Source organism: Sapajus apella, unplaced genomic scaffold (assembly GCF_009761245.1).
Source record: "Sapajus apella isolate SASKATOON/1434 unplaced genomic scaffold, GSC_monkey_1.0 scaffold49, whole genome shotgun sequence".
NCBI classification, from domain to species: Eukaryota; Metazoa; Chordata; class Mammalia; order Primates; family Cebidae; genus Sapajus; species Sapajus apella.
The window spans coordinates 619,825-640,333 of NW_022436989.1; the positions used below are offsets into that span (position 1 = coordinate 619,825).

General features: G+C 40.0%; 1 long non-coding RNA gene across 2 annotated transcripts; it reads right to left on the bottom strand.

Annotated features, from left to right (window-relative positions):
• Positions 1-8,442: 8,442 nt before the first annotated feature.
• LOC116525929 lies at positions 8,443-19,492 on the bottom strand. Of its 2 annotated transcripts, XR_004257882.1 has the most exons (3): positions 19,215-19,492; positions 18,562-18,684; positions 8,443-8,799 (listed from the first exon to the last, which is right to left on the bottom strand). It is a non-coding gene; the product is annotated as an uncharacterized LOC116525929 (long non-coding RNA). The 2 variants fall into 2 exon arrangements; XR_004257881.1 differs by lacking the exon at positions 19,215-19,492 and having other exon boundaries at positions 18,562-18,770.
• Positions 19,493-20,509: the final 1,017 nt, after the last annotated feature.

The following is a 20,509-nucleotide window of genomic DNA, read 5'->3' on the forward strand; positions in this document are numbered from 1 at the left end:
GATATGAAGAGTGATATTCCAACTGACCCCACAGAAATATAAAAAAAATTCAAAGACTATTGCAAACACCTCAATGCACACGTAATAGAAAAAGTAAAAGAAATTGATAAATTCCTAGAAACAATCTCCCAAGATTAAATCAGGAAGAAACTGAAAACTTGAACAGACCAAGAACAAGTTCCAAATGTAATCAGTAATAAAAAAGCCAACACCCAAAACAAAGCTCTGGATCAGACATTCACAGATAAAGTCTACCAGATGTACAAAGGAGAGTCGTTCTATTTCTACTGAAGTTATTCCAAAAATTGGAGAAGGACTGACTACTTCATAACTCATTCTATGAAGCAAGCATCATTCTGACGTTAAAACCTGGCTGAGACACAACAAAACAGGAAAATGTCCAGCCAGTATCACTGGTAAACACAGATGCAAACATCCTGTCAAAACGTTAGCAAACTAAATCCAGCAGCTCATTAAAAAGAAAACTCACCATGATCAGGAAAGCTTTACTCCTGGTATGCAAGGTTGTTTCAATATACATAAATCGGTAAGTGTGATTACATACATAAACAGAATTAAAAACAAAAACCATATAATCATTTAAATCAGGACGCCTTATACCTTATACAAAAACTAACTGAAGATGGTTAAAAGATTTAAAGGTAAGACTTAACACCATAAAAACCCTAGAAGAAAACCTAGGCAATACCATTCAGGACACAGGCATAGGCAAGGATTTCACGACTAAAACACCAAAAGCAATGGCAACGAAAGCCAAAATAGACAAATGGGATCTAATTAAACTAAAGAGCTTCTGCACAGCAAAAGAAAATATCATTAGAGTGAACCAGCAACCAACAGAATAGGAAAAAATTTTTGCAATCTACCTATCTGACAAAGGGCTAATATCCTGAATCTACAAAAAAGTTAAATTCACAAGAAAAAAAAACCCTATCAAAAAGTGGGTGAAGGCTATCAAAAGACACATCTCAAAAGGACACATTTATGCAGCCAACAAACACATGAAAAAAATCTCATCATCACTGGTCATTAGAGAAATGCAAATCAAAACCACATTGAGGTACCGTCTCACAACAGATCGAATGGCAATCATTAAAAAATCAGGAAACAACATATGCTGGAGAGGATGTGGAGAAATAGGAACGCTTTTACACTGCTGGTGGGAGTGTAAATTAGTTCAACCACTGTGGAAGACAGTGTGGTGATTCCTCAAGGATCTAGAGCTAGAAATACCACTTGCGGTCAGGCGCAGTGGCTCACGCCTGTAATCCCAGCACTTTGGGAGGCCAAGGCAGGTGGATCACGAGGTCAAGAGATCGAGACCATCCTGGTCAACATGGTGAAATCCCGTCTCTGCTAAAAATGCAAAAAATTAGCTGGGCATGGTGGCGCGTGCTGTAATCCCAGCTACTCAGGAGGTTGAGGCAGGAGAATTGCCTGAACTCAGGAGACGGAGGTTGCAGTGAGCCGAGATCATGTCATTGCATTCCAGCCTGGGTAACAAGAGTGAAACTCCGTCTCAAAAAAAAAAAAAAAAAGAAAGCAATACCACTTGACCCAGCAATCCCCTTACTGGGTATATACCCAAAGGACTATAAATTGCTATATTATAAAGACACATGCACATGTATGTTTATTGTGGCACTGTTCACAATAGCAAAGACTTGGAACCAACCTAAATGCCCATCAAGGATAGACTGGATAAAGAAAATGTGGCACATATACATCATGGAATACTATACAGCCATAAAAAAGAATGAGTTCATGTCCTTTGCAGGGACATAGATGAAGCTGAAAACCATCATTCTTAGCAAACTGACACAAGAACAGAAAACCAAATACCACATGTTCTCACTCATAAATGGCTGCTGAACAATGAGAACACATGGACATATGGAGGGAAACATCACACACCGGGGCTTGTTGGGGGATGGGGGACTAGGGGAGGGATAGCAGGGGGGTGGGTGCTAGGGGAGGGATAAAATTAGGAGAAATACCTAATGTAGATGATGGGGCGATGGATGCAGCAAACCACCACCATGGCACATGTATGCCTATGTAACAAACCTGCATATTCTGCACATGTACCACAGAACTTAAAAAGTGTAATAAAAAATAAAATAATGAGTAAATAAGTATAAATTATATCTATTCAGAAAATAAGAATAGGCCAGGCACAGTGGCTCACACCTGTAATTAATTCCTGCACTTCGGGAGATTGAGAGGGGTGGCTCACCTGAGGTCAGGAATTCAAGACCAGCCTGGCCAACATGATTAAAAACCATCTCTACTAAAAGTACAAAAAATTGGCCAGATGTGGTGGTGGGCACCTATAATCCCAGCTATTGAAGAGACTGAGGCAGGAGAATCACTTTAACCCAGGAGGCAGAGGTTGCAGTGAGTTGAGATCGTGCTACCACACTCCAGCCTTGGCAACAAAAGTGCAACTCCATCTCCAAAAAAACAAAAGAAAAAAAAATCACAAAATCAAACTCTGAAAACAAACCCCACCTTATCTTGCCCCTGAAGAAGACCCTGCCAAGTTTTGTTTTGATGTTACTTCCAAGAGAAGCCTCAACTCATAGCATGCTCATGAGGATGCCACTGGCATCACTTGAGAATGAAACAGATGCTGGAAATTCAGTGCTCTTGGGAGCTATGTATCCAGGCATCACTAGTCATTAATGAGAATCTGAAGAAAAGTTATATTCACTGGAGGCTGGCTTAAGTCCAGAGCGAGAGGAAAAGAAAGATCCAAGGTAAGTATGATGGCTCAAGGACTTAAATAAAATCCGTTATAGACCCCAAAGTCAGAGGACTGTTTTAATGTTCCTCTCATTTGAAACTGGACTGAGATTATTAAAGATTATGTGTATGCAAACTTAAATTTACGTTGTTACATGCTTTAGGAGCAAATGAATGTCTAGGATCTAATAGTCACATAGATACAATAAATAAAGGCTGGCTGGAGAGTTAATTCTCATGAGACCCAGAAAGATCTCCTCTTCTGTCTCACTGGAAAAAAGGGCAGTGACATCAGCTCTCAGATCTGAGCTGGGAGTGAAGGGCTGCGTCTCCAGGACTTTAAAATCGAATAAATAAAATATAAGCACAGCTAAAAGTGTCACCTTCAGGAGAATATCATTAGTCAATAACTGCTTTAAAAGTCTTGCCCCTTCTTGTAGAAAGAATTGCCTGATATATAGAAGGTCAAGTTCACTTTATTTTTATCTAAAACTTGGAGAAATGCAAATCAAAACCACACTGGAGACTGCACAAAAGAAACAAATACTGATATATAGAGGACAAAAGTGCTCAACTGAAATCGTTGTCAGTTTGAATCTGGGGAGGTGGGAGACTTCAAACAAGAATCAGTAAGCATATAGAAAAATATTTACAGCGTCCACTAGCTCTTCCTAAGACTTGAAAACTAAAATTCTTCTTTATTCAACAAAATGTGCAAAAAAGAAGTTCTAAATTACTTAGACATTTCATTTTTATTGTCTTTGCTTCACAAATTATTTTGAAATAAATCTGGAACCATTTGGGAAAGCATTCTCACCAGTGTTTTTCTATAAATGTTGCTCCTATTGACCTTACTCCAGAATGGAAACATTTTCAGGAACTGAAGATTGTCTAGGCATCTCCTCTCCCTTCCCTCCACTCCTCTTCCCTCTTCCTCTCCCTTTCCCTCCCTGTCTCCTCTCCCTCTCCCTCTCCTCTCCTCTGCCCTCCTCTTCTCTGCTCTTCCTCTTTTCTTTTTCTTCATATTCCTGGCCAAACTAACAGAACTTGTTTTTAATATGGTATAGAAATAATTGAGACACATATAAACCTAAACTTACCCAATCTTCCCAGCCTCCTTAGATACCCCTTGATTTTAGAGCTATTTCATGCATTATAAATATTTTCCCAGTTTTAGACTGATTAGGATTCAGTTGCATATTTTAATTATTTGGAATTGACCTGGACCAAATAATTGTATCAATATCATGAGGCAAACTTTATTATATCATGAGGCAAACTTTATTGTTATCTGTAAAAAAAAAAAAAAAAAGAAAAGAAAAAAGCACACACACAGACCTTTAAACTAATGCTATCACTATGGTTATTTCATATGTAAGCATATAAAGTAAGGTGAAATACAAATAAAAAATAAGTTTGAAGGGATAAAAGTCTAGTATAAAACAAACATTGCTGCAGTGGCAGAAACTCAAAAGGACACACTCACTGATCTATCCTGGCCATCTCTAAAACACACAGGTCGATGGAACAGAAACCATGATGGACGGTTTCCTGGTTTGAAAGTAGCTCTCAGGGTATGCAGACACTGCTCCAGTTTTTATTCTCTCCAGCAGGTCAAACACAGGAAGTTTTAAGTTTGAGGCTTCCATGATCTAGCTCATGTTGAGTTTTGAGTCAGGCTCTCCATTGCACATGTATTTCTCTAAAGCTAGTGCCAGCGCTTTCTCCAACAAGAAGACCCAAAGTTTGCAACGTAGCATAAAATTTTTATTTGCTTATAAATTTTTTCAACTTAAAAAATTCTTTTATTTTTATCCACACAGAGGGGTTGCACAGTGTTGCCCAGGCTTTTCTCAAACTCCTGGCCTCAAGTGATCCTCCCACCTTATCCTCCCAGGATGCTGGAATTACAGGTATGAGCCACAATGCTTGGTCCCTTTCAGCTCTAAATAATTTATTTAGTGCTAAGAATAACACCTGTACTGAAACGAATGTGTTCTATAAAGGTTAGATGTATGACTGTTCATCTTGGAAAAGCTCTGTTTATTCTTGCTCACCCTCTTAGACTGCATATTCTTTTAACTGCCCTTAACTAGGGATGGTTTCCATGAAGACCTTATAGATATTCTAAATTACGTGGTCTGGGTAACTGTGTAGCTTACATGATCCTGTGAGAGGCTAATCTCTTGGGTGTAGTTACAATGATGACTTTTCAAGGTGCCCAGGCCTGACCAAAATGTTGGCTTTTCTTTATACAAAGTGGTGCTTGGAATTTTAGCTCTATGTGCATTGATATTGAGCCCCAGACGGGTTTCTGTGGGGATGCGCACCAGAAAGATTGCTCTAATAGGACTGAAGAAGGTTTACTGTTCATCCTGTCATTGTACCCCTTGTCATTTCTGAAATTTTGAAGTCGTATAAGTCACCCAAGTTCATTAATCTGAAGAAGTTTCTCGCTGGTAGTTAGGGTGATAGGTCATTTTTCAAAGGGTCCAAGATTGGGCTGGGACTGGGATGGCAGTGTATTTGGGTGATAATGGAGCTAAGTAAAGCTAACAGTCCTTTGCCAAAGTTGGACTGGTGGTATTTAACAGTCTTTGTGTTAAAGTTCTTAATAAATACTCAGAACCTATTAATTGCTGGAGGGGTATGGTTCTGTTGTAAAATAAGACTAATTCCCAGTGGGCATGGTCCCAGTATACACAGGGTATGGGTGACCATTATGGAACCAAAAATACTTGTTATTTTTTTCTATAGAATGGGAACTTCAGGGGGTGGATAGCTATTACTGTTAGGAATGATTGTTATGGAAATGAATTTAAACACCTTGCTTAATTATTGCTAAGGGAGTGATTCCATCTGTTTGGAAGAAGGCAATTAAACTACAAAAATATAAAAATGGCTACTATTATCCAACCTACAGTAACTATGCAACAAAGACACCAAGAAAAGTTGGTAGACATTTATTTATCTTTTGGCTGTCTTTTAAACAGGTACTTCGGTGTCTTACAGGTTCACAGGTATAGTGGCTGATGGGCACTTCAGGTTCCAGGTCCAGGACTTTGGTATTGCAGATCTGACCCTTGAAAATGTAGCCAACTACCTAATACTAGTACTCTGGCTGCTGAAGTCATCGCCAGTGTAACTGAAAACAGTTCCTTCCACTGGGGTTGTAATTGTTGAGGTGATCCCCCCTTCCATGTTTTAATGAGCACCTTATCTCCTGGCCTAATTTGGAGGTTGCTAGTTAGTTCCCAGTGTGGGAAGTCTTAAGTTCCAAGGTTTTTTAAAACTTGCTGAAATTATCCCAGATTAACTAGGTATTTTACTAAACCGGATGCTTCTTGGATCAGTAATTAGATCATTAGTTAAAAATAGCCTTACATATAACATTTCATATGAGCTTATATTAGTTTTTGCTCTAGGGCTATTACAGATCCTTCAGAGGGCTATGAGCAGTAAGCTGACTCAAGTTTCTGATGTTTCCTGACATAGCTTAGGTAATGCCCATTTTAAAGTTTGGTTAGCCCTTTCTACTTTTCTAAAGGATCGAGACCTCTATGTTGAATGTAAACGTGTTTGATCAAGAGCCTTAGCAACCCTTTGGGTTATTTGGGAGATAAAGGTTGACCCATTATCACTTTGGAGGCTTTGAGGTAAACCAAACCAGACGATTATTTCTTTTAAGATAATCTTTATAGCCTCATTATTCTTCTCTGTTCTGGTACGGTAAGCTTCAACCTAACCAGTAAAGGTATCTATTAGCACTAACAAAAATTTGCATCCTCTACAAACCAGCATAGCACAGTGGTGAAGTCTAAGTGCCAGCTTCCCTGGCTAAATTTCTCTCCTCTGGCCTTGTTCAATTACAGGAGGCATTTTGTTTCCTGAGGGATTTTTTTCTTTTTTTTTTTTTTTTGAGACAGAGTCTTGCTCTGTTGCCAGGCTGGAGTGCAATGGCGCGATCTCCACGCCCGGCAACCTCCAACTCCCTGGTTCAAGTGATTCTCCTGCCTTAGCCTCCCAAGTAGCTGGGATTATAGGTACATGCCACCACGCTCAGCTAATTTTTTTTTTTTTTTTTTTTTTTTTTTTTTGGTATTTTTAGCAGAGACAGGGTTTCACCATGCTGGCCAGGATGGTCTCAAACTCCTGACCTCATGATCTGCCCACCTCAGCCTACCAAAGTGCTGGGATTACAGGTGTGAGCCACCATGCCTCGCTGTTTCCTGAGTTTTTAAGTGCACACAGTGAGTGGGCTTGACAGACCTGCTTAACCACCGAAGCCAAGTTAGGCCCAATGAAGGGACTGTTAACCATGGCCAGGGTGGACTCCCTCCTTATACATAAAGAGTTAAGCAGGGTTTTTATAATTCTTCATTGGGTTGGTTGACGGAGATATAATTTTGATGTCATATGCCACCAGGATCCTTGTTTTTGTCTTCTTTCTCCTTTATTAACCGTTCTTCGTGTGTACTCAGGCTCTATCGGAGAATCATAGAAAGGAAGTGGTGCTAGGATCTACGTATTGGGATACATAGCACCCTAAGGGCTTTGGCTTCTCTATCAGCCTTTCTGTTCCCCTGTGCTATAGCCACTAAGTCTCTCTGATACTCTCTTAAAATTATAGCTACAGCTTTTGGCAGGAATATTCCTTCCAATCGCTGAAGAATTTCAGTCCCATGCTTTATAGGGGAGTGTTTGCTAGTTAGCAGTCTTCTTTCTTTTCAGATTGAAGCATGAGCATGAACCACAAGGAATGCATATTTAGAACTTCTATAAATGTTAGGCTTTTTTCCTTGTCCCAATATTAATGCTCAAGTAAGATTTTGGCCTTTTGTGCTGATGTGCCAGGGGGCACTAACTGTATCCAGTTTGGCGTTTCCCATTTGACACAAAACTACTGCCATCTGAAAACTAGTTATCCTTAGAATCTGGGAGAGGCTGATCTTTTAAATCAGGCCAGCTCAGATATGTGTATGTAATAGCCTGTCATGGGAATGATCAGTTATTGGGCCTGTGGGCAGCAATGAAGCTGGATTCAAGTGATTACAGGTTTTAAGGGTTACATCTGGATTGTCTAGGAGTACAGCCTGGTATTTTGTTAGCCATTCCCCCATCATCCAGATGTGTCCTTTTATTTCAAAGACTGACTTCACCTGATGGGAAGTTGGAACTTCCAGTGGTTGACCCAGGGTGATTCTAGTTGCTTCCTTCACTAACATAGCAGTGGGTGCTATTGCCCACAGGCAACTTGGTCATCCAAGGCCACTCTGTCCTACTTGTTTGAAAAGTAGGCAGTTTGTCTGGGTTCTGATCCTAATTTCTGGGTTAGCACTCCCATAGCTATGCCCTTTTTTTTTTCTGCCACATACAAAGGGAGGGGCTTACTTATGCCTGGGATTCCAAGAGTGGGAGCCTCTTTTTAGCTTGGTGACGGTGTCTCATTTCCAGGGTCCATTCCATTAGTTCATTTTCCACCCCCCTGTTGCTTCATACAGAGGCTTTACTGTGATTCTGAAATTTGGTACCCATATTCTGCAAAACCCAGCTATCCCCAAAAAACAACAAAAGCTTTTGCTTGGTGTAGGGAGGACCCAAACTGCATATAGCTTGTACTTGTTCTGGGGATATTTGCTGAGCTCCAGATTTGTGTAGAAATCACCACTAAAGAACTTATTCATGTATTAATTTTGTAACCTGAAACTTTGCTGAATTCATTTATTAGCTCTATGAGCCTTTTGGATAAGTCTTTAGGGTTTTCTAGGTATACAAATATATCATCAGCAAACAACAACAGTTTAACTTCCTCTTTACTAATTTGGATGTCCTTTATTTCTTTCTGTTGTCTGATTGTTCTATGTTGAATAGAAATAGTGAAAGTGGGCATCCTTGTCTTGTTCCAGATCTCATGGGGAATGCTTTCAACTTTTCCCCATTCCATATGACGTTGGTTGTGGGTTTAATACAGATGGTGCTGGGATAATTCGCAAGCCAGATATAGGAGAATGAAACTGAATCCTCATCTCTCACCTTACACAAAAGTCAACTCAAGATGCATCAGAGACTTAAATCTAAGACCTGAAACCATAAAAATTCTGGAAGATAACACTGAAAAACCTTTCTGGACATTGGCTTAGGCAAAGATTTTATAACCAAGAACCCAATAACAAATGCAACAAAAACAAAGACAAATAGATGGGACTTAATTAAACCAAAAAGCTTCTGCACATCAAAATAAATAATCAGCAGCGTAAACAGACAACCCAGAGAGTCGGAGAAAATCTTCAAAATCTACACTTCTAACAAAGGTCTAATATCCAGAATCTACAAGGAACTCAAACAAATCAGGAAGAAAAAAACAATCCTATGAAAAAGTGGGCTAAGGACATGAATAGACAATTCTCAAAAGAAGATATACAAATGGCCAACAAACATATAACAAAATGCTCAACATCACTAATTATCAGAAAAATGTAAATCAAAACCACAATGCAATACTGCCTTACTCTTGCAAGAATGGCCATGATCAAAAAATCAAAAATCAAAAAAAAAAAATAATAGATGTTGGAGTACATGTGGTTAAAAACAGAACACTTTTAAATTGTAGGAATGTAAACTAATACAATCACTGTGAAAAACAGTGTGGAAATTTCTCAAACGAACTAAAATTAGATCTGCCATTTGATCCAGCAATCTCACTCCTGGGTATCTACCCAGAGGAAAAGAAGTAATTATAACAAAAAGATACTTGCACATGCATGTTTATAGCAGCACAATTCACAACTGCAAAAGTATGGAACCAGCCCAAATGCCCATCAATCAATGAGTGAATAAAGAAAGTGTGATATACACATACACACACACACTCTCTCACACTCACACTCACACACACACACAGCATAGAATACTACTCAGTCATAAAAAGGAATGAAACAATGGCATTTTCAGCAACCTGTACGGAATTAGAGACCATTACTCTAAGTGAAGTAACAGGAATGGAAAAACAAACATCATATGTTCTCACTCATAAGTGAGAACTATGCTATAAGAACATAAAGGCACAAGAATGATACAATGGACCTTGGAGACTTGGGTGAAAGGATGGGAGGTGGATGAAGGATGAAAGACTCTACATTAATTATAGTGTGTGCTGCTTGGGTACTGGGTGCACCAAAATCTCACAAATCATCACCAAAGAACTTATTCATGTAACCAAGCGCCACTTGTTCTTCAAAAACTATTGAAAAAAATTTTTTTTCATCTCTTTTTTTTATTGCATTTTAGGTTTTGGGGTACATGTGAAGAACATGCAAGATTGTTGCATAGGTACACACATAGCAGTGTGATCTGCTGCCTTCCCCCCACCTCACCTATATCTGGAATTTCTCCACATGCTATCTCTCCCTAGAAACAGAAATTCCATTTGACCCAGCAATCCCATTACTAGGTATATATCCAAAGGATTATAAATTGTTCTACTATAAGGACACATGCACACGAATGTTCATTGCAGCACTGTTTACAACAGTAAAGATCTGGAACCAACCCAAATGCCCATCGATCATAGACTGGACAGGGAAAATGTGGCACATATACACCATGGAATACTATGCAGCCATAAAAAACGATGAGTTTGTGTCCTTTGTAGGGACATGGATGAACCTGGAAACCATCATTCTCAGCAAACTGACACAAGAACAAAAAATCAAACACCGCATGTTCTCACTCATAGGTGGGTGTTGAACAATGAGAACACATGGACACAGGGAGGGGAGCATCACACACTGGGGTCTGTCAGGGGGAAATAGGGGAGGGACAGTAGGGGTGGGGAGTTGGGGAGAGATAGCATGAAAAAAAAATTTTAACCAAACTACATAAGTGGAATGTCAGGTGATAAGACGCCGTTTTGAGATAGGAGGCCCTGTGAAAAAAGAAAGAAAGACTGAGCCTATTTCTCCAGCTAGAAAAAAGAATTTCAAAATAGGGACAGAGGAACCTTCAAAATCGGACTCTCTGTCACATGGGGAATGAATAAATGCTGCTATTCCTTCAGCTGTATAAACACTGCTAGATCTGGAGTACTTAGGTAATGAAGGCACTATGCACTGAATGAGAGACTTTCCATAGGTATATGAGTCTAACAAGGACAGTGCTTGTGAATTCCCATTGCCTTCAGCTTTGAAAAGAAACTCTATGGCATGGTGGCATGGTGTGGAAACAGGACTATTGGGGAGGTGAACAATAAAGCAGGAGTGATGGGTTCAGGGCCAGGGACCTCTCAGAATTCTAAGAACAGGGAAATGCCAGTGATGAAGCTTCCAGGGTTGGGGGAGAATCCACACAATTTTATACCATTTTACTTATTTGATTAATTTATGCTTGATAAATTTTACATAAGTACACATTTAAGAAGGTGACTTTCTCAGTTTTTAATGTAAATTATGTTTTTGGAGTCAAATATTTTTCTTTTTATTAAAACTTTCTTTTATCTAATGTGTTGATTCCTGACTTGTGCTAATTACTTTTATAATGTATTAAAATTTATGACAGTAGCATCTGGCACTGTTTCTAATATTGTGAATAAATTCTACTTTTTCTGGACTTTCAATATCATACAACACTTCCAATATGCTAAATGTGTAAAATTATTTTCTACCTGTTGCTGTGGGAAACAATCCTGTCACCCTTATTTTTCCTCTTACTGCTTCTTCTCCAGAGATAAAAATTAACCTTTGTTGCCTACCTTCACTATATCGCACACTTCTGTGTCCACTACCTCTATTAATTCTTCCAAATGATGTTAGGCAGCATTAATACAATTCAGCAAATGGGAAAACTGAGACTTTGCATCTTTTATTTATATCACTCATTACTTAGGGATGTAAAAGAGTATATTTCTAGCCTTTGGCAATACCTTTTAAATTCTGTGTATTCATCCATTCTCACACTGCTGTAAAGAACTGCCTGAGACAGGATAATTTATAAAGAAAAGAGGTTTAATTGACTTACAGTTCCACATGGCTGGGGAGGACTCAGGAAACTTACAATCATGGCAGAAAGGGAAGCAGGCAAGTATTACATGGCGGCAAGGAAGAGAGAAGAGTGCAGGGGGTATCTGCCTTTTATAAAACCATTAGATCTCATGAGAACTCACTATCATGAGAACAGCATGAGGGAAGCATCCCTATGATTAATCAATTTTCTCCCTTGACACGTGGGGATTACAATTCCAGATGAGATTTGGGTGGGGACACAGAGCCAAACAATGTCACTCTGTATGCTCACTACAACATCTTTGAAAGTTTGCTCATGTTACCTTTTTCATAAAATCTTCTGTTTGTCCAAATTCTACCCAAATTTCAAAATCTAGCCCACATTTTCAGAGTTTTGCTATTAAAAAATACAGAAAGGTCCTTAATTACACATTTTTCAGTTTGTAAACTAGTATGTCATTGAGAGGAAATAATTTAAGTATCTCTTCTAGTGAACTTTGTGCAGATACTTGACAGAAAATAACTTAAACATATGTTTTTTAATTTATTTAACACAGAAACTGGATTATCAAATGCCTACATAAAAAGTCCATGCATAAACTCTGATTTATCTTTATAGAGCAATTCATAGTTCTGAGTATATGATGGTTTTACCATTCTTTATCACTGTATTGATCCTGAGTCAATTTATTTCAAATGCACCATAAATTTAGTTATGTATTTTAAGGAAAAATAAATATTGTATTAAATGAACATATCAACTTTTAATTGAATCCCTGTTGTACAAACATTGAATTGGAATATGAAAAACAAATGTGCATCTGAGAATGGAAGACACATTCTCAGATGAATAATGACTAAATGTTTAGAGTGCAAACATAAAGAGCAAGTGATGATCATCAAGTGTAAATATACATATAGATGCAGCCAGTTTCAATGGAAAGAAAGGGTAAGAGATAATAACATGAGATAATTTTTATGCATTAAATTCAAGGCAAAGAGAGCCACAGTATGTCTTACATCCATTGGCCATGTAGTTTTACAGGTAAAAGTATACTACTTATGTTTGCTCTGACAGGTTGAGCTATGAAACTTCTTATTGACCATTTTGACACTTCTCTGCTTGCTCCATGAAACTTTCATTATATTATATTGCCCAACAATTGAGAACCCTATAGGCATTAGATGGGAACATGCCCAACAATTGAGAACACTGCAAGCTTACAGATCACTTCTGTAACGCACTCCCACTCTTGTTTTCCAAAATTTTGCCTTTACAATGAATGATCATACAGATGAAAATAGTACTTCTACCTCAATTCAAAGAACCTCTGAGTGTCTGGAAGAAATTTGCTTTTCTCATATGTTGAAACAAAATTTAGGTCGTACTTTTGAAAAGCTTCTCCACATTGGTTTATTATGGATTTGCGGAAGAGTCTGAACTTGGTATGGTGTAAAATTGATTACTTCATTATTTTATTTTAAATGCTGTCTTTAAACACACAATGTCTAATCTGCTTTTTTATGCCTCAATATGAAATATGTCTGGAGATACACACACACACACACGCGCGCGCACCATGAAGTGAAGACTATTTTACCATTGTAGAATGTAATCTGACATATGAAAATGTTCATCTCAAAGATGCAACAGTAGCTAATTAAATCAAATATCTAATACTAACCACTTCACTTCTTGTTCAAGGATAGTGAACTTCTATAGTCCGTGGTTCTCTATGCCAGATGATGATTAATCAATATGATAATAAAATAGAGGATTAAGAATTTGGCTTCCAGAACTAAGTTATTAAACATGGCACCATTAAACACATGAGTTTTGTGTACTTTGAAATATGATTAGTATAAGAGGAGCTAATTAATATATTTATTAATTTTTATTTAAAGAATTGACACCTGATTTATTTATTGGAACATTTTTAAGTATGTTTGAAGCAATCAGAACATGAAAATCTATTTTTTTCACTTCAAATTTTAAAACATCTGAATACAAATTATTTTCAGTGAAAGTTTAGTGCTCCACTTCCTGCCCACAGAGCCCCCCACTGGAACACCTCTTGACTGAAGTGTCTCCCACCAGAGTGCCCCCTACCAAAGCATCCTCTGCCCATGGCACCCCTTGCTGGAGGTACCTCACCTGCAGTATACCATGCCAGAGCACCTCCGACCTCTGATGTCCTCACTGCCCCCATGAGAGCATCTATACCTGTGGCCCCTAGTCATCTCCTACAGAGTGCTGTTGACACTGGTCTGGGAGCACCTTGACCCCCTTGACCCCTCCAGCCCAGCCAGAGATTGGCCTCAAGAGACCAGAGGACAAAACCACTGACCCGATCCCAGTGCCCCTGGATTAGAGCATGCCACCCACGAGTCTGGAGCTGAGTTTTGCCTTTTAAAATCATCTGGAAATGAAGCCATTTACCCAATTTACACCACAGTCAAATCCTCAAGGGCAAAAAAGATCATTAAAAAAAAAGGCCTATCCAAAGTACAGCAACTTCAAAGGATAAAGAAATATCAACCTTCACAGATAAGAAAGAACCAGTGTAAGACCTCTGGCAACTCTAAAGCCCAGAGCATCTTTTTACCTCCAAACAATCACACTAGCTCCCAGCAAAGGATCCTAACAAGAATAAAGCGACTGAAATATCAGACATTCAGAATCAGGATTACAAGGAAGCTAACAGAGAGACAAAAGAAGGAAGAGACAAATGAGGCTTCCCATCTCTGAGCTGCTTTGGTCTATAACTTCCCTGAAATGACTTTCCAGAAAAAGACTCTGATGTCTGCTTTAATTTGGAGATTTTTCTGTTTCACATAAAGGCAGGGTAGCACATATATTACTGTGATCCACAGGAGCAGTGCAATCGAGTGCCTTTTTTAAAAACTATGGTCACAATAAGCCAGATCAGCCTTCTCCCATCAGGGCCCATTCCTGTGTGTTCCTATGGAGTGACATCTTACAGGTTAACAGCCTGCAGAACATGACTCAAAAGCTCACCTGAGGACCACTTTTCTAACCTACACTTCCTTGACAGGGTGTGAAGGACATCCTTCACCATTCCAAAAATTCAACATTTCCAACTACCACCCAACTCACACTGATCCCCTCCAAGGTTGGCTTCCCTTCCAATACCTATCTCTGATATCTATTCTTTATCTCATTTAATAGTTATCACCATCTACCTAGGCACTTCAGCTGGAAAGCATGGGGAAAATGTCTGTCTGTCTCTCTCTCTCAGCCGCATGTGCCATTAACCTCTAGGCCCCAGCATGTCCATCCACCCAATCTTCCTCAAATCTAACTTGCTCCTCTCCATTTCCAATCACTCCCAACATCTCCTAGCTTTATAACAATCTCTCATCTGGTCTCCTTGCTTTCTCTACATCATCTTCATTCTAGCTTCACTTCTGAATCACACATCTGAGCACGCTGTTACAGTTCTTTTTCACGTGCATATTCCCACTAAACCTTAAACCAAGCCTGTTAGAACTAGTTGATGCCTTGCACAGGTGCTTCAGCAAACATAGATAAGAAGATTCATATGGGGACTGTTGCTCACAACAAAAATTTAGAAACAACCCAAATTATGTGACAGAATAATAGGCAGCAAGGAAAAACAAACTGTATACTCAGTTTGATATTAATAACATACTACTGAGTGAAATAAACTACCTCCATGTTGCTACATACAGAATAATAAGCTTTTTTTTTTTTTTTTTGAGACAGTTTGGTCTGTTGCCAGGCTGCTTCTTATTAAGTTCATAAATAACTAAAAGTAAACAGAATATTTTTTCGGTGCTATATTTAGGCTACACATATATACACAAACAACACATATACATACATATATAGACATATAAATATAAGCACACTAATAAAACTATGAAAACTACAAAAAAGGCAATAGAACAATCAGCACAAAGAGGTAAGAGAGACAGGCATACAGACTGTAGAGAAAATGCACAGAGGTAAATATGGACAATGTTGTTCTCTAGTTGGATGATACCATCATAGATGATCATGCTATTGTTTAGCTATTTAATTATTAAAAGAAAGCTATGCTTGAGCTAAGGATTATATGCCCAATTCAGTATAGCTAATGTATAGTGAAAGGAAGGGAGGCAGGAAGACAGTGAGAAAAGAACTGTGTAATGCAGGAAGAAGTTTCCACATTTAAAAGAGGACTTGAAAAGGAAGAAGACACAGAGCAAAACCATGTTAGTGGAAACCAGCTATGTGGGTTGACATGCTTTCGGTAGACTGTAATCTGTGGCCTATCTACAAGGAAGTGATTCTCCACAGGAGCATTCAAGCAGCACAGACCACCCCAGCAGTGCTATCTGCTCCCTCCTCCTGAGCTTGCCAAGATTTGAGGGTTTACTTAGGCTTCCCTATTCCTGCATCCTGAAGCACTCCAAGCAAAGTAATGTTGGTACGGTTCATGCCTACATGCAATGTGCCACATGAAATCTTGAAAGTTGCCCATGTCAGTCTATTTTGTTTTTTTAAAAGGATGATTATAAAATAATGTGAACATCTGGATCTCTGGCCAAGTCAGCCTCAACCTCCCTTATAAACCTCAAGATGCTTATCTTCACTTACTAAGAAGCAATAACTCTCTCCAAATTCTTAAGCAAACAATACAATATTAATTGCAGTCGAGATCTCCCAACATGTCTTGCTTTGATCAGCTGTCAAGAACATTAAGGAAATGCTCAAGACTCCTCAAGTCGGGGACGTGTGTGTACGGGGAGAGATTCGTGACCAATTAAAACACAGAAAAAGTTAAATAATATTTCCAACTTCCTTGTTTGAGGCTCAAACACATTTGGTGTGGAAAGAAAAGGATTAGGAAGGAGCAAAGCTATAATTTACAGCTTCAGTATGGTCATGGGATGGAAGGTAATGTGTGGCACTTACAAATTCCACTTCCAGGCCAGAAAAAGCAAAATGGAAACAAAGATCAAGAGAGTGGTAGGTAACCTAGAAAGACTGAGGACTAAGTAAGTCCCTACTGTTGACCAAGTTCATACCAAGCAAAACCAGCAAGTGACAAGCAGTTGCTGACAGCTTTGGTTTCCTGCCTACCCTGTGATACTCTTTCCAATCATTCAAATCTAAATTGTTCCTAGCAGCATGGGAATTAAAAAAGAAAAGAAAATCCCACTTCTGTGAAAGAGTGGCTTACATACAGGTGCCCATTTGGATGGCACGCCTTAGCATTACATCAGAAAGGTCACAAATCCATCCTCTGTAAATCAGGACGGAACCCTGCCCTCTACTTGTTTTCTGCCCAAGATTCATCCTTGACTTCTGAGGTTAATCTTAATGGTTCAAGCCCTTCCTCTCTGTTTCCAAGAGTTTTGTTTAACTTTCTTTTATCCCCAATTCACACCCTGGCAGATTATGGTATAAAATAATGAAGTTAATAGACTTTGAAATCAGATAGGCCTGGGTTTAAATCAGATAGACCTGATGCTTCAACTCTGAATCTTAGCTGTAACGTTCTGCAAAATGGACTAGTTAATAACTACTCCTGAAGTTCTTCTGCTTGTTAAATGAGACAATGTATGGAAACATATCTAGTCTGTTGCAGTAGGTATGCTATAGTGCCACAGCACACCTGCGTGAGGAAAAACCCTTCATGCCTAGAATAGTATCTGGAACAGTTAGCTGCTCAACTGTAATCATCTTTTCAACACATTTACCAAAATACAGAAATGTACTATGCATCAGTCACTTCTGAAAATTCTCTCTCCAGACCTGACCTCTCTCCCTTGAATTAGAGACCTGGATTTGCAGCTGCTTACTCAGTATCACTATCTACCAGAGACTTTAGAATCCGCTAGAACTCATTTTATGCCACTCCTATTAGAAATAGGAAAGCAGACCCCAACACATGAATTCATTTGGCCTCTGTTATATACACATAGACACGATAGGAAGTAGGACTTAAGTCACCCACCTCTCTATTTCCTGTATTTTCCTAAATGCTTCTTAATGTCTATCAGCTGAACCATATAGAAAAGCAAACTTATCACCACACTTTGTCCAAAACTAGCTCCCCCTCTGGACTTAACTGTTAACTGAACCTTAATTTTCCTGGTCTGATTCAAGACTTGCAATGTCCTTGGCAAGATTTTCTGCGTTCTTCCACACCCATCTACCAGCCCCTGCATCCATTTGGAACCAAACTACCATAATTTTGTCTTTTACAAAGTCTCCTGTCTAACCTTTCCTTTCAGTTTCACCTTGACAGCACATTCTAGAACCTCATTACCTCACACCAGCACAAAGCGCTCCTACCTAGACACCCTTCCACCTGCCCATCTAATCCCAAACACTCTACGCACACTGCCACTTTCACCATCCCATATCCATGCTTCACAGAGACACCTGCAAAACACTTCTAATGCAAGACTCAGCCATAACTGAGCCTCTGAGTGTGACATATAGAGGACACGTTGACAAAAAAACACAGGAGGAATCAAAGAGGTGGGTAAAGAACCAGAAGAGGAGATTCCAGAGGAAGGTCAAGACATGGGGGCAGACACCGAAAAATAGATGACAATGGCAAACTTTGCTCCTTTGCAGCCTAAAGTTCTCCAAGTAAATGTCAGAAGTCAGTAAATGCCTTGGGGAGCTCACAGGGAGCCCTGAACCATCTCTGGAGGAGCAGGAAAAGAGATTAATCAGAAATCTGTGTCAAAGAGAACAAAAGGCCAGAAGACTGATCTACCCAAGGGAAGCCAAGGTGATACTGGGGGACTCACTCACAGGTGCTGAAGACTCAGCAGGGTCTGCACAGCGTCTACGGAACCCAGCACTGAAACGCCATTCCGCGTGGCTCAAGCACTCCGTGGACATGCACTTGGCTCTCACATCCTGATGTTCTTTATCCTGGGAAGTTATCAGAAGAGAAATTTCAAAAAGAGTAAGTCAGTTTTCAGTAAATGTCTTCAATTAAACTCCCACTTTAAGACAACTGCTGAACTTTCCCCAGTGCTGGAGGGTACATATGACGACATGAAATGTCCTATTTTTCAATTTTCCTCTACCAAGTCGTTCATGTGCGGTTTAGCACCGTTAACATAAGTTTACTCCTCAAAGTAATAGGTTCTATATTAAATTATGGCCAAAGAGTCTTCATCCTAAATTTCTGATTCAAAAATGGGAAAAACTCCAAGATATAAAAGATAAAGCTATTTACCAGTATTCCAGTTAAATGTACAACATAAATAAAAAAATATGAGTAACCATTAAGTCATCTTTTCCATATGTCTCAGAGACCTTCTCTGACTAGAATGCCGTGGAAAATCATCTTGATTCCAGAAAGTGGGGGCTGAGGGGACACACTGTTGAGGGCGAGTCACGGAAAACCACTGTGGTAGCCGGCCCCGCCTCAGTTCCCCTCAGGAGAGCGCACTCACCTGTGTGGAACGCGAAGGGGCCTCCGGGACTAGGGCGGGTGGTCCCTGCGACACCAGCGTCCGCCCAGCGCGCCCTCCCGCGCGGGCCTGGTTCCAGCCCGGCCCAGATTCCCTGTCCCCAGTCGCGGGCGTCGTGAGGCTCGCATGTACCCCAAACGCCCGCGCCTCGTCAGGGCCGCCCAGTCCCTCCAGGAGGCTCCAGGCGGCTCGAGGGCGGGATCCTCACAGCGCAGGCGCGCGCCTCTGCCGCGCCAGGGGAGCCGCGCAGCCGCAGTGGCGACTGGTAACCGTTAGCGGAAGAGCCCCGCCCCACGCCCGCCAGGCCTCTCCTCCCACTCAGCCTCTAAGCCGAGGCAGAGAGCTTTGAGCGCCGCCTTCCGAGCCTGAGGCTGAGTCCCAGAGCCTGGCAAGTCCCGTTCCCAGAAGACTAGATCCTCAGCCCGTCGGGCCTGTGGCCCAGGTGGGATTTCCAGGACAGGCCAGTCACCAAGAAGCCAGACGACCAACTGCCCTTCTCTTCGTGCTAAGGTAGACACGATTGCTTCACTTTTATTTTTAGTGACATTAAACATGCTCCGGGAAATGACGTCCTGTTTCTGAGTTAGCAGTCCCGCCTTTTCCTCCCGCCTTTTCCGCGTCCAAAGAGAGCATCTGAATTCCCTAGAGTGCTATAAACATTAGGCTGAAATAAGATTATAGGACTTCACATCACACTTTTGAATCTTTTGGAAATTTTAGTGAGAGTTTGCGGCTTGATGGCCAGAATTCCTGGCTCATTCAAAGAAAGCTTTACAAAGGAGAATTGCCTGGAGGAGGATTAAGCACTGTCACACATCAAGTGACAAATGCGAGGGGGCCGTTTGATGCTGTAAAGGTGACACACCGTGAGCTGTATTGGCCACTCCAGGAAATATCAAAAACACATGTGGTTTCTGAATTCTCCTTATATTTTTGACCATCCTGGCTTGCAACATTTTATATAATATCTGGAAATGGAGTGAGCTGGCTATAGCAGTATGTGCATTAAAATGAATCTAATGCATGCTAATAATTACTGTATTTTTATGAAAACTCTAGAGACAATAGTAGGAAACTTATGATGTAAACCCGTGAAACATTCCATCATAAACTGATTAAGCTGAAAAAAGGAAGTAGTATAAAAATGAGATAGAAAAGTGCCAAAATACACTCCGATGCACTTGTCCCATTTATTTTTCAAGTCGGTTAATTTCTCCTCTGCCTTTCCTTAATTTTCCTGAGTTGTTCTTCCCTTTCTGCCCCTTTCCTTCTTCCAC